The sequence below is a fragment of the Euprymna scolopes genome, chromosome 32 (assembly GCF_053919585.1).
Source record: "Euprymna scolopes isolate OS-2025 chromosome 32, ASM5391958v1, whole genome shotgun sequence".
NCBI lineage: Eukaryota > Metazoa > Mollusca > Cephalopoda > Sepiida > Sepiolidae > Euprymna > Euprymna scolopes.
In genome coordinates, this window is record NC_136513.1 from 64,188,345 (window position 1) to 64,200,691 (window position 12,347).

General features: G+C 40.2%; 1 protein-coding gene across 5 annotated transcripts in view; it reads left to right on the forward strand.

Moving 5' to 3' along the window:
* The window catches only part of LOC145256392 (echinoderm microtubule-associated protein-like 6), a 902,875-nt gene that overhangs the window by 64,092 nt on the left and 826,436 nt on the right, over window positions 1-12,347 (forward strand). The window lies entirely within an intron of this gene.

Below are 12,347 nucleotides of genomic sequence, written 5' to 3' on the forward strand. Positions count from 1 at the left end.
TGGAAAAACGACTCTGTTTCCTAGGGAGGCATAAATAGGAACTCTAACAGTGTAGGTTAAAAAAGGAATAGCAAGTTGAGAATATGTGCTGATACTTCAGCTGGTTTGAATGTGTGTATAAAAGACTTTTGTTACCCCAGAAGATTTTTTTTAATTGTATTTCCACCCCAAACAAGGCACAGTGCCACTTTGATGAAGGGGGCTACTATCTGGGACATAATTGCAGATACGCTATGCAGGGAGTTTAGAAGCAAGATGACTGCTTACATTACAATTGAACTTCTTCATGTTAATACAGTTTGGGAAACAGGAACCCGGAAAGGAATTCCAAAGTCTAGCAGTTCTGGGGAAGAAACTATTAGAGTAGAAGGCCTTCTGGTATCTGGGGATCTCTACTGTGTAGAGTTGGCATTTTGCTGCTTGTCAGGTTTGTCGAGGGTATTTATGTTGAGGGGGTACAAGGGCTTGTAGTTTGTCAGAGCATCTACTATTAAACTACTTAAAATAGGTAGAGGGATGCAACATTTTGTTGATGGGAGAGAGGCTGAAGCCTAGCTGACAGTTCTGGACCAATTATGTTGACTGTCTAGGAGTGAGAGACTAGTAGCAGATGCACCAGCCCAAATGTGACAATACTCCATACATGGGTGAATGGTGGCTAAGTAACTTTCTAGCATAATATAGAGATCCCACCTTCCTCACAGCAGCGGTGGCAATGCTGTTGATGTATCTGTTCCAACTCTTGTTCCCTGTGAAGGTTAAGTCAAGGAGTTTGACTGAAGTACTTTCAGATAATGTATCATTAGCCATAGCTATTGGTGGCTGAGAAGGTTTCTTGTAATCATTAAAGGAAACAAGCTTAGTCTTGGCAGCATTGAATGTTACCATCCATTTTTGTCCCCATTCCACTACAGACTGAAGGTCTTCTAGGTTTCTGCCATTGCCTTAGATATATGTTTATTCATTTTCCCCTCATACTTATTATAAAAGCGTGGTCTCATCAACACATATACCCATCTCAGAAACATGAAGAAATAATAAAGGGCCAAGGATCGACTCCTAAGATACACCTGCATTTATATCATATTGTTTTGATGTACGACTCTAGAAGTGTAAGCCATTTTGAGTTTCAGAACAGTTTCAGATGGTTCGCTGTTACACACAAGTCCTGGGAGGTGACTTGTTTGTAGTTGACAGTTCCACAGAACAAAATATTCTTCCCGTGTCGAGACGGAAAAGAACATGTGAAATTGCTCCAGAAAAGGTTTATGAAGCAATTCTGGTTTCTGATTGGTTGGTAGCAGAACGTGAATTAATTTGATTCGTCAGTTCTTAGCAGCATCGTTTATAAATAGAATCGTCCAACTGTGTGGGATCATACCTCATTATAGAACCAAAATATTGCAACAACGACTATTGAGGACAACCTGGATTTTTCTTTTATTTAAGAAGGATTTAATTGTGTGGTTTGAGTTGTCCTCCTTTGCAAATTGGCTGTTTGGAGAAATGGAAAACTAGATGGCTCTGGTTGATAGTCAATTTGCATAAGTGGAGAAATGGGCAGCATATAAACGGTACTTTTTTTTAAGCAGGGTGAAGAGCGCAGAGAGTGAAACGACGGTTGGAAGAAGTGACGGTGAATTCTTTTTGTGATGGTGAATTATTTTTGGACGTTGAAGAGCTCAACCTTTTGGAAGGAACAGCTGTGTCTTATATATACAGTGATGATCATATTTATTGGCACGGTAAAATAAAAGTTAAATTTTGTCTAATAAATTCTAAAAAAGGGATTAAATTAAAGAAAATAACAAAGTATATTATGTATTTTTAACTGGCCTTTCCGATGCAGCAATCGGATTTTAGAAAAAATAAATAACAAAGGAACAACAAACATAATTGCAAAAAACCCTTGTTCAAAATTATTGGCACGGCTTTGTTTTTCTTTTAGTATCAGTATAATATCAATCAATTTCCGGTTTACGTGCTTTCTGAACTTTTTTATAGCCATATTATGCTTGTTTAACGCTAATTCAGTGAATAATTTTTTTCAGATAATTTTTAGATAGCGATTTATTTAAACTATTATAAGTGACTAAATTATAATTTTCAATCGCCATGGTTAAAACTAAGGAACACAGCGAAGACGTCAGGAAGCTTGTTGTAGCATGCCATACCAATGGGGAGGGCTATGATAAGATTTCAAAGAAGCTAAACCTTCCCAAATCCACTGTTAGAGCCATAATAAACAAGTTCAAATCGCAAGGCCACGTTATGAGTTTAGAGGGTAGAGGGAGAAAAAGGATTCTTTCCCCAAGAGATGAACGGAAAATTGTTCGACAAGTAAAACAAAACCCAAGATCTCTGTTGGGGAGATTGTTGATGAACAGAGCACCTCTGGAGTGAATGTATCTCAACATACAGTTGGTAGAGTTTTGAAGAGAGCTGGTTTAAAAGCATGTCGTCCGAGAAAGACTCCCTTATTGAAGCCTATGCACCTGAAAGCAAGGCTAGCCTTTGCAAAACGTCATATTGATAAAGATGTTGCATTCTGGAAACGTGTTCTATGGACTGACGAAACGAAAATAGAGTTATTTGGCCATAATAAAGTGTCTTATATTTACAGAAAATCTGGCGAAGCTTTCCTGCCTAAGAACACCATACCCACAGTGAAGCACGGTGGAGGCAGTTTGATGTTTTGGGGATCCTTTGCTGCCTCTGGACCAGGGCGACTTGTTAAGGTCACAGGTAGCATAAAAAAGGAAGATTATGTTAAAATATTGGATGAAAACCTGAAAGACTCTGCTAAAGAGCTCTCACTTGGTCGTCGTTGGTGGTTCATGCAAGATAATGACCCAAAGCATTCGGCTAAACTGACTAAGAAATGGCTTGAGGACAATCATATTAATGTTTTGGAGTGGCCATCACAAAGCCCAGACCTTAATCCAATTGAAAATTTATGGAGAACATTAAAATTGAGGGTAATGCAAAGGAAGCCTAAGAATCTTATTCAATTGGAGGATTATTGTCAGGAAGGGTGGGCTAAAATTACTACTGAAGAGTGCAACAACTTGGTTGTAAACTATGAAAAGCGACTGAGGAAGGTAATCAAGGCCAAAGGCTATACAATTGATTATTAAATAAATCGTGCCAATAATTTTGAACAAGGGTTTTTTGCAATTTGTTGTTCCTTTGTTATTTATATTTTCTAAAATCCGATTGCTGCATCGGAAAGGCCAGTAAAAAATACATAATATACTTTGTTATTTTCTTTAATTTAATCCCTTTTTTAGAATTTATTAGACAAAATTTAACTTTTATTTTACCGTGCCAATAAATATGATCATCACTGTATATATTTTTTTTCTACTTCACTACAAGCTATTTCGGCGGGAACTATGGAAGCAAAGAGGATCAGCAGTGAAATGCTTAAGAGGTTCTCTGGAGAGGGAGATGTTATAACCTGGTTGACCAAGGTTAAACTTGTCGCTAAGTTGCGGGACATCGCGGATGTAGCCAGCTTGATACCGCTGTATCTTGATGGTGATGCTCTGGCCCTATATCTGGAGATGCGGGAGGAGGATCGACTGTCTGTTGACGCCATTGAGGAAAAGTTGAAGGAAGCATTTACCGAAGGACCGTTTGTGGCATATGGCAAACTAAGCTGTATGGTGTGGACTGGAGAGCCTGTCGATGTTTACGCTAACAATATCAAGAGGTTGACAGGACTAGCAGGATTCAATGGAGGAGGCCGTCGACAGATGGTTAAGATGGCCTTTATCAATGGCTTCCCGGACCATATTTCTATAGCTCTGCAGCAACTGCCCAGTGTAAATACTATGGAGGTGGCGGAGTTGATTACACAGGCTAGGGTGCTGGCCAGGAAAAAAGAGAGTGAGCAGGGAATCGTAGCTGTCGCTCAACGAAGCAAACTGCAGCAGGAAATTGTGAAGGACGAAAAGCAGAGAGGACTGTGGCAGAGACCCAGGTTCTCTGGCAGATGCTACCGATGCCAAGGCCCCCATATGGCGAGGGAGTGCAGGGAGCCAAAGCCAGAAGTCACGTGTTACCGCTGTGGGGAAGTCGGCCATATCAGCAGATTCTGTCCCCAGGGAAACGAACAGGGGGAAGCCACTGCACCGGTGGAACCCCACTTATTCGATGAAGGCACTTCAGGGTATGTCACAACAAGTAGAGGTGACCCTAAACGGACGAAGTGCAAAAGCCCTTGTCGACATGGGCTGTACTTCAACAATTGTCACCAAAGACATGGTTGACACATGCAAGGGAACCAGCAGCATTACGGCAGTTGACGGCAGAGAGGTGAAGTGCAATGGCACAAGTATCGTTCGGTTGATGGTACGTGGGATGTCACTAACAATCCAGGCGATTGTTATTAACAAAATTGTCACGGGTGTCGATGTGGTGCTAGGGATGGACGCAATTGCTCGACTAGGGGGCGTTACGGTATATAGGAACTCCGTGAGATTTGGAGGACATCAAGGGGCTGCAGGTGTGCAATTCGAAAAAAGTGTCACAGGAACGGCCGGGTCAGACAAAAGTTGCACGATAGAGGACCAAGATTTCTCTGCACACTTTGATGGGGAGAAATGGGCATTCAAGTGGGCATGGAAGGGAGAACCTCCCATACTAAACAACAGAGTGGAATGCTACGAGCATACGTTGCGAGGAGGCACAAGAGTTGAATTTGAGAAGGAGGTGGACCGATGGATCTCAGAGGGGATTTTAAGACTATGGACGGAGAAGGTGGAAGGTGTGCTGCCGTTAATGGCAGTTGTTCAGCCCACAAAACAAAAAGGTTGGCCAGTACTGGACTTCAGGGAGCTGAACGTACACGTTGCGTGTCACACGGGAGGCGATGTGATGGGCGTGTGCGGAGAGACCATGCGAGAGTGGAGGCAGATTCAGAAGGCTGCGACGATTGTGGATTTAAAATCTGCATACCTACAGATCCACATTTCACAGGAATTCTGGAAATACCAGCTGGTCAGATACAAGGGCCGAACGTACTGCCTGACTAGGTTGGGTTTTGGCCTGAATTCTGCACCAAAAATCATGGCAGCGATCCTCAAAACGGTGCTAAGCAAGGAGGACGCAGCCAGAAGAGCCACCAGTTCCTACATTGATGATATTTTGGTGGATGAGACGGTAACAACTGCGGAGGACGTAGTAAAACACCTCAACAGCTTTGGGCTAATTGCAAAACGCCCGGAATCGTTGGAGGGAGGAGCTGTGTTAGGGCTCCAACTAAGAAAGGGCCAGATAGGACGGTTAGTGTTCCGGAGGGGAAATGAGATCCCGGAGATGTCGGAAAAATTGAGCAGGCGAGAACTCTTCTCAATATGCGGAAGACTGATGGGCCATTACCCTATTGCAGGATGGCTACGGACTGCATGTAGTTATATCAAAAGGCTAGCTAGTGGAGCGAAGTGGGAGGATGGAGTTGATAAAAAGACTGTGGACATTATGAGAGAGATTATTAAAGAGGTGAAGAGGGAGGATCCAGTGAGAGGTGTTTGGCATGTACCCAACAGTGCAGAAAGTGTTGTGTGGTGTGATGCAAGCTGTATAGCAGTGGGAGTCACCTTGGAGATAGGTGGTGTTACTGCAGAAGATGCTGCTTGGTTGTGGAAGAAGGATGACGTGGCTCACATAAATGTGGCGGAACTGGATGCGGTTATGAAGGGCATCAACTTAGCCTTGAAATGGGGGCTACAGAATGTTGAGGTGAGGACCGACTCAGCCACTGTGTTCTCTTGGATCCAGTCCGAAGCTACAGGAGAAAGGAGGGTGAAGATGAAAGGCGCTGCCGAGATGCTAGTAAAGCGTCGATTGATGATGTTAAGGGAGCTGATTAGGGAATTTGATCTTCAACTTAGGGTCACTATCGTTCCTTCAGCGAAGAACAGAGCAGATGTGATGACGAGGGTGCGGAAGACCTGGCTAAAGGCGCTAAATGAGGCAGCTGTTGCAATATGTTGTTTGAATGAAGACACTCTGAAGGATTTGCATGACATGCACCATTTTGGAGTGGATAGAACCTTGTTCTTAGCCAGGAAGGTGGACCCCAGAATCACAAAGGAGGCCGTTAGGACAGTGGTTGAGAGATGCAGCCGGTGTCAATCAATCGACCCTGCGCCGAGTAGACATGAAGCTGGTGAGGTTCAGGTGGCAGAGAACTGGAGCAGGTTGGCGATATACGTAACGCACTATCGACAGAGGTCGTATCTGTCAATGGTCGACTGTGGACCAGGAAGAGTAGCCATTTGGAGGGAAATCAAGGCGGAAAATGCAGGTGAAATTGCAAAAGTCTTGGAAGAGGTGTTTTTGGAGAGGGGTCCAGTGACGGAAGTGCTAATGGACAATGGAACTGCCTTTCGCTCAGCTGCCATGGAGAATGTGTTGGATAAGTGGGGAGTGCGGCACTATTTCAGGGCTGCATATAGACCAGGCGGAAACGGAATTGTGGAGCGGCATCACAGGACCATTAAGGCTATAGCTGAAAGGGGCCAAATTTCGCCGCCAAAAGCTATCTTCTGGTATAATATGGCTCCAAAGTCAGGGCAAAAAGTGGAGTCAGTGCCGCAGAGGGCAGTCTTCAAGTACAAGTGGCGGCATCCCCGAACTGCACAGGTACCCGCGGAGGAAGGCGAGAAGCGAGCGACTGTGCGAGTGGGAGAGGAAGTGTGGATCAAACCGCCTGATGCTCGCCGTACCACATGCTGGGGGAGGGGCATTGTGACAAGTGTCCAGTCCCCGAACAATGTATCTATCGACGGCATCCCTCGACACATCCTTGATGTGCGGCCGGTAGTGGTGTCATCAGAGGAAGACAGCGACGTCGAGCCAAGTAGCGACGTTCAGGAAGAGGCTCCGCGGAGATCGCAGCAAAGACGGCCGCCATGTTGGTCGAGCGACTACGTGATGGGTTGACATGTGATGATCGTGTAGATCAAGGGGGCGTGTGATTTGAGTTGTCCCCCTTTGCAAATTGGCTGTTTGGAGAAATGGAAAACTAGATGGCTGATAGTCAATTTGCATAAGTGGAGAAATGGGCAGCATATAAACGGTACTTTTTTTAAAGCAGGCGTGAAGAGCGCAGAGAGTGAAATGACGGTTGGAAGAAGTGAGGGTGAATTCTTTTTGTGACGTTGAAGAGCTCAACCTTTTGGAAGGAACAGCTGTGTCTTATATATATTTTTTTTAATTTATTTTTTTTTCTACTTCACTACAAATTGTTAAGTATTTGTCCAGTGATACCGTATGATCCGATTTTCCTGAGTAGACCATCGTGCCATACCCTGTCAAAAGCCTTAGATATATCTAGTGCTACTACCTTATCTTCTACTCTGTCCAGTGTATGGGATATACATTCAGAGATTACAGTTAAGATGTTTTGTAAATGAAAATGGAGAAAGAATGTACATAAATATTAATTTGTCAGGTGTGTATTTGCAGGTGAATGTTGTTGAACAATGCACAAAATATTTAACAATCAATACACACAAAGGATAATACAGATTAAAAGGGTTTGAAGGTTGCACTAAGTTTGTTCCTACAAATAGTGGATACCATGTTGGCTGGGTTGGATTTCACGGTGACATATTTGGACATATTCCTATCGAAATTAAACATTTAGAGGAGCATAAGAATCATGTTTGGGAAATATTCAGAAGAATACAAAAATAAATATTTAAGGTTTCATTAATGAAATGTGATTTTTGCTTAGATAAAATAGACTATCTAGGACAAATAAATAAAGGAAGAAAACCCTAACAGATGTGAAACAATAAAAATATGCCTTGTACCAGACAATAAAATGAAGCTACAAACATTTCTTGGATTAGTAAACTATTACTGTGTATATATTATTAAATTATACAACTTGAGGATGCCATTGAATAAATTATTACAGAAAAATAAAGACTAAAGAATGCCAAGATTCACTTGAAAAAAATTAAAAAGTATTTTATATCAGATCTAATATTATTATTCACTATGATCTGACAATGAAGAAATTGTTGCTGCAGATGCAAGCAAAAATGGAATTTGTGCAGTATTTTTGCAAAAGTTAAATGACAGATCAACTAAACTAATTCTGCATGCTTTCAAAACATTAAGTTTAGGCTGAGGAAAATTATAGTCAAATTGAAAAAATGGTTTAGCTATAATTTTCGTGATTAAGAAGTTCCATAGGTCGTTTTTTTTTTAACATATCATAAACCTCTCCTGTCAATTATTGCATCAAAGAAGGGATTATCGACTTATACTGTGAACATATTATTAAGATGGAGTACTATTTTATTGAATTGTGATTTCAAAATCGTGTATTGCTATCTGAAAAAAAAAGTGCCCATGTTGATGAGTTATCAAGATTGATACCAAAGAACCTAAAGTTATTGAAAGACACAATGATTGCTACACTTAAAAATAAAATAAAGGATATACTCGTTAATTCCATTAATGAATTATGAGGATGTCTCCATTTTCTATTTGTGATGATACTATATGCAGACAGAATTGTCATTCCTGGTTGTCTTTCAGAAAAGGATTTTAAAAGACTGGAATTTCTAGGATGAAAGCATTGATGCAAAGTTATGCATATTGACCTAAGATCGACAAAGATATTGAGAATGTTGTTTAATGTTGCAAAGGTTGTCAAACTGATGTTCCATAGACACAACTACACCTTGATTATGCAGGTTCATTGGAAGGATATTACTATCTAGTAATATTAAATTGTTGCTCAAAGTGGCTAGACATTTTTAAGCATAAGCAATCTGCAGCATCAAATTCAATAAAAGCTTTAGACAAAGTATTCAGCAGATTTGGTGTACCAGAGACCATAGTAAATGATAATGTTTACTAGAAAAGAATTTGAACAATAATATAAATCATTGGCAATTAAGCATGTGACCACTCTCACTTATAACTGAAAAGCTAATGGTTAAGCTGAAAGGGTCGTTTATACTTTTAAGAGAGCTTTGAGAAAAAAAATTTGAAAATGAATACTGACAAGAAAAGTAATCAGAAATTTCTCACTATTTTTAGGATAACATCAAATAGCAATATAGTTGGAAAATCATCACCGGCAGAAATGATGTTTGGATGTAAGTCGCAATCAATTTTTAATGGGTTATTGCCAAAAATTAAAAAAAAAAGGAAAGAAAGAAAACTTCTTCAAAAAGAGCAAAGAAAAATTTAAAAGTTACAAGGTGGGTGATGAAGATTTTTATCAAAATTATTATCTTGGTAAAACTTTTTAGAAAGATAGTACAGTTACTCAAAGGATCAAACAAACTATTCATATGATAAAAGGATAGAAATTTATATGTAAAAAGGAAATAATTCAATTAAGGCCCTGATATATTGAAAGGGTGGAAAGAAACAAAATTCCAATGAAAGTGCTGTATGACACATTTAAAACAGAAACTCCCCAAAATACTGAAGGCAGTAATGTGATTCTATCAACATTGAATGCCATGCCTCCAAGTGTTGGGAAGTAAAAGTAAAAAGCAAGATGAAAGAAATATAACAAAAGAAATAGGAAATAGGGCTTATTAGGGGACAATTGATCAAAATTTGTTCCTTAATGTGGACAAAAGAGAGCTAAGCTGGGGTAGTTATTTTAAGACAAACAAATTAACAGGGAGTCGGTCAATGTATCTTAGAGTTAGTGTATGAATATTTTTTTTTTAGGTGTGGTTGCAATTAAAGACAGGAACAAAAGGGCTTCAGATATATTTAGGATCGACAATGGGTTTTATGATAGTGAGGAGCAGTTTGCAAAGGTTAGTATTTTGCAGCGTTTTTATGACAGTGTCCAGTTGATGACAATTGGAAGCATTTTGCAATGATCAATGCCAGTGAGAGTTGAGTCATAAGTTGGACGCTTGATGACCGTTGGGAAGTTTTTTAGTTTTTTTGTTTTTTACATATCAAGACCCAGAAGCCATTCGAGAGTAAAGGTGAAAGAGTGTACAGTAGTCAATAGGACAATATCGTAGTAATCATTAGTAATAGAAATTTGGTAAATTGGATTACTTAAAGGGAATGGCTCATCAAGAACTTGTTTACATTGGACTTGAAGACGAACATATTGTAGTCAGCTGGAAAGCAAGGAAATGGAAAAGAGTTCCACAGGTGTGCAGTTCTAAGAAAGAAGCTTTGTTCATAGAATTTAAGTTTAGGCACAGATAAAGAATGGGGCAAATTATTAATAGTGTTAGACGAGGGTTTCTTGTATAAGTTTGATCATAGATTGAAGCTCAGACGAGCACTTGCCATGAAAATAACGATAAAGCAGAGACAGGATCGCAACGTATCTTCTGTGAGAAAGAGGTTGCAAGGAAGATGGGCACCTCCTACTAGGCTCTGAATTCTATTTTGAACTCTGTCAATGCAGAATAAGTCTTTCTAGCAGCTCCTACCCAGATGTGGCAACAGTACTCCATCCTTGGGCGTACCTGGCTCTTATATAGGTAGAGAATTGCATCAGCAGTCAGATATCTACTGGATCGATAGAAGGATCCCACCATTTTTCCAGCGATCTTGGCAATAGATGTACGTGTTCCATTTCAGATCAGGAGTAAAGGTCAAATCCAGAAGCTTGTCAACACATGGAGCCTCCCCAAGATGAGAGCCATTCATTTCAATTGATGCCAGATGGGGATCAGAACGTTGATGATGTAAAGATAGAAGCTTGGTTTTAGATGCATTAAAAGTAACCAACCACCTCTTTACTCTTACCACGTGCTCAAGATCAGAGGAGAGAGAATCAGAGAGAACTTGGTCATTTATGGCCTTTGATGTGCTACCATAGATTGTAGTGTCATCAGCATAAATGTCTACGAATGATGTAAGGATGTTATTTGGAAGATTATTAATGTAGATCAGGAAGAGAGTTGGCCCTGGATGGACCCTTGAGGGACTCCAGCATTAATACTGTGAGCTTCTGATTTCTGCCCCTCAACCACTACTCTTATGAATCTATCAGAGTTGGGGACAGTTGAAGACAGCTTATTGCTCTGGGCAGATGGTGAAATGAATTGATCAACTGATGGATGGACATAGCCTCGACAGTAGACATAGATGTGGTCTTTGGCATTTAGAAGGTTTGGAGTGTCATACACATACCCAGAGTTGAACTAATGTGTACAGAAAGCATCAGAGTTTGTGTTTTCTTTTTGACTTGTGTTTTATTTTTTTATACTTGTGAACATATGCGCACCCTCTCTGCAACCCCCAACGCATAAATAATGACAACATGGCCAAGACCGGAATGAGAGAAGATGAAAGAAAAAAACATGGCACAATGCGGTTGGCTAGTTGTCAAGCGGGAACACACGTGGTGTCACAATTAGTGCCGTAACCTACGATACAACCCGGCAACATTGAATGAAAGAAAAACAATAAATAAATAAACAAAACAGACAAAAATGTTTCACAAATGGTGTCAAAGGGTAGTTTCAATTATTATGATCGAAGAAAAATATAGATAGATAGAAAGACAGATTACAGTAAGTGGTATAAAAATGAAGTTAAAAAATCGAGATAGAAAGAAAGAAAAAATAGACAAAAACGAATTTTGCAAAACATGAAGTAAAAAGAAGTGATCATCAAGAGACATACAAAAAAAATGAGAAAATGAAACAAAAAACACGCACAAAAAAAATCAGAGCACGACCTTACAAAGAGTCGGCCATGTTACATACATCATTCAGGACTCAAAATTCGAACATAAGAGGCACCTGAACCAAATAAGGAAACGCATTTCCAAGGATCAAGAAGAACTGCCACAGGAAGACAGAGAAGCAATTGATACAGTATACGGCTGTTTTGATGTGGAACCTCCAAAAGGCATGTCAGAACTAAGACGCTCCGGCAGAAAAAGGAAGCACATAGACCCCTTGTGAAAAAGAAAGGATACTGATTTCACACCCGGAGAAATCAGCATGGAAGGGAGGTGCTGTGGGGGAACAGCATCCATATAAACTAGAACTCATGGAGATCCCGGAGAGGGATCTAATTCCAGCGCGACCCTCATATGCTTGGTGAATTACCAACACTTTCCGTTGTTTTCATGTAATGCATGTTTTAAACTGTTATCCATTGTTCTGTTTTTCTTGTGGCTATTTGCGAGCCATAACAGATAGTAATGAGATATCAAAGATATATGTATAATACAAAAAATTCAGAAATTTTATGCAGACTACATTCCATGGAGTCATATACATCTGGATCATTCCTGGGGTCTTTTAGTAACATGGGATGTGATAAAAATTTTAATTTATGGTTCAAAAAAATAGGTTGTAAACTCTGCCATATCA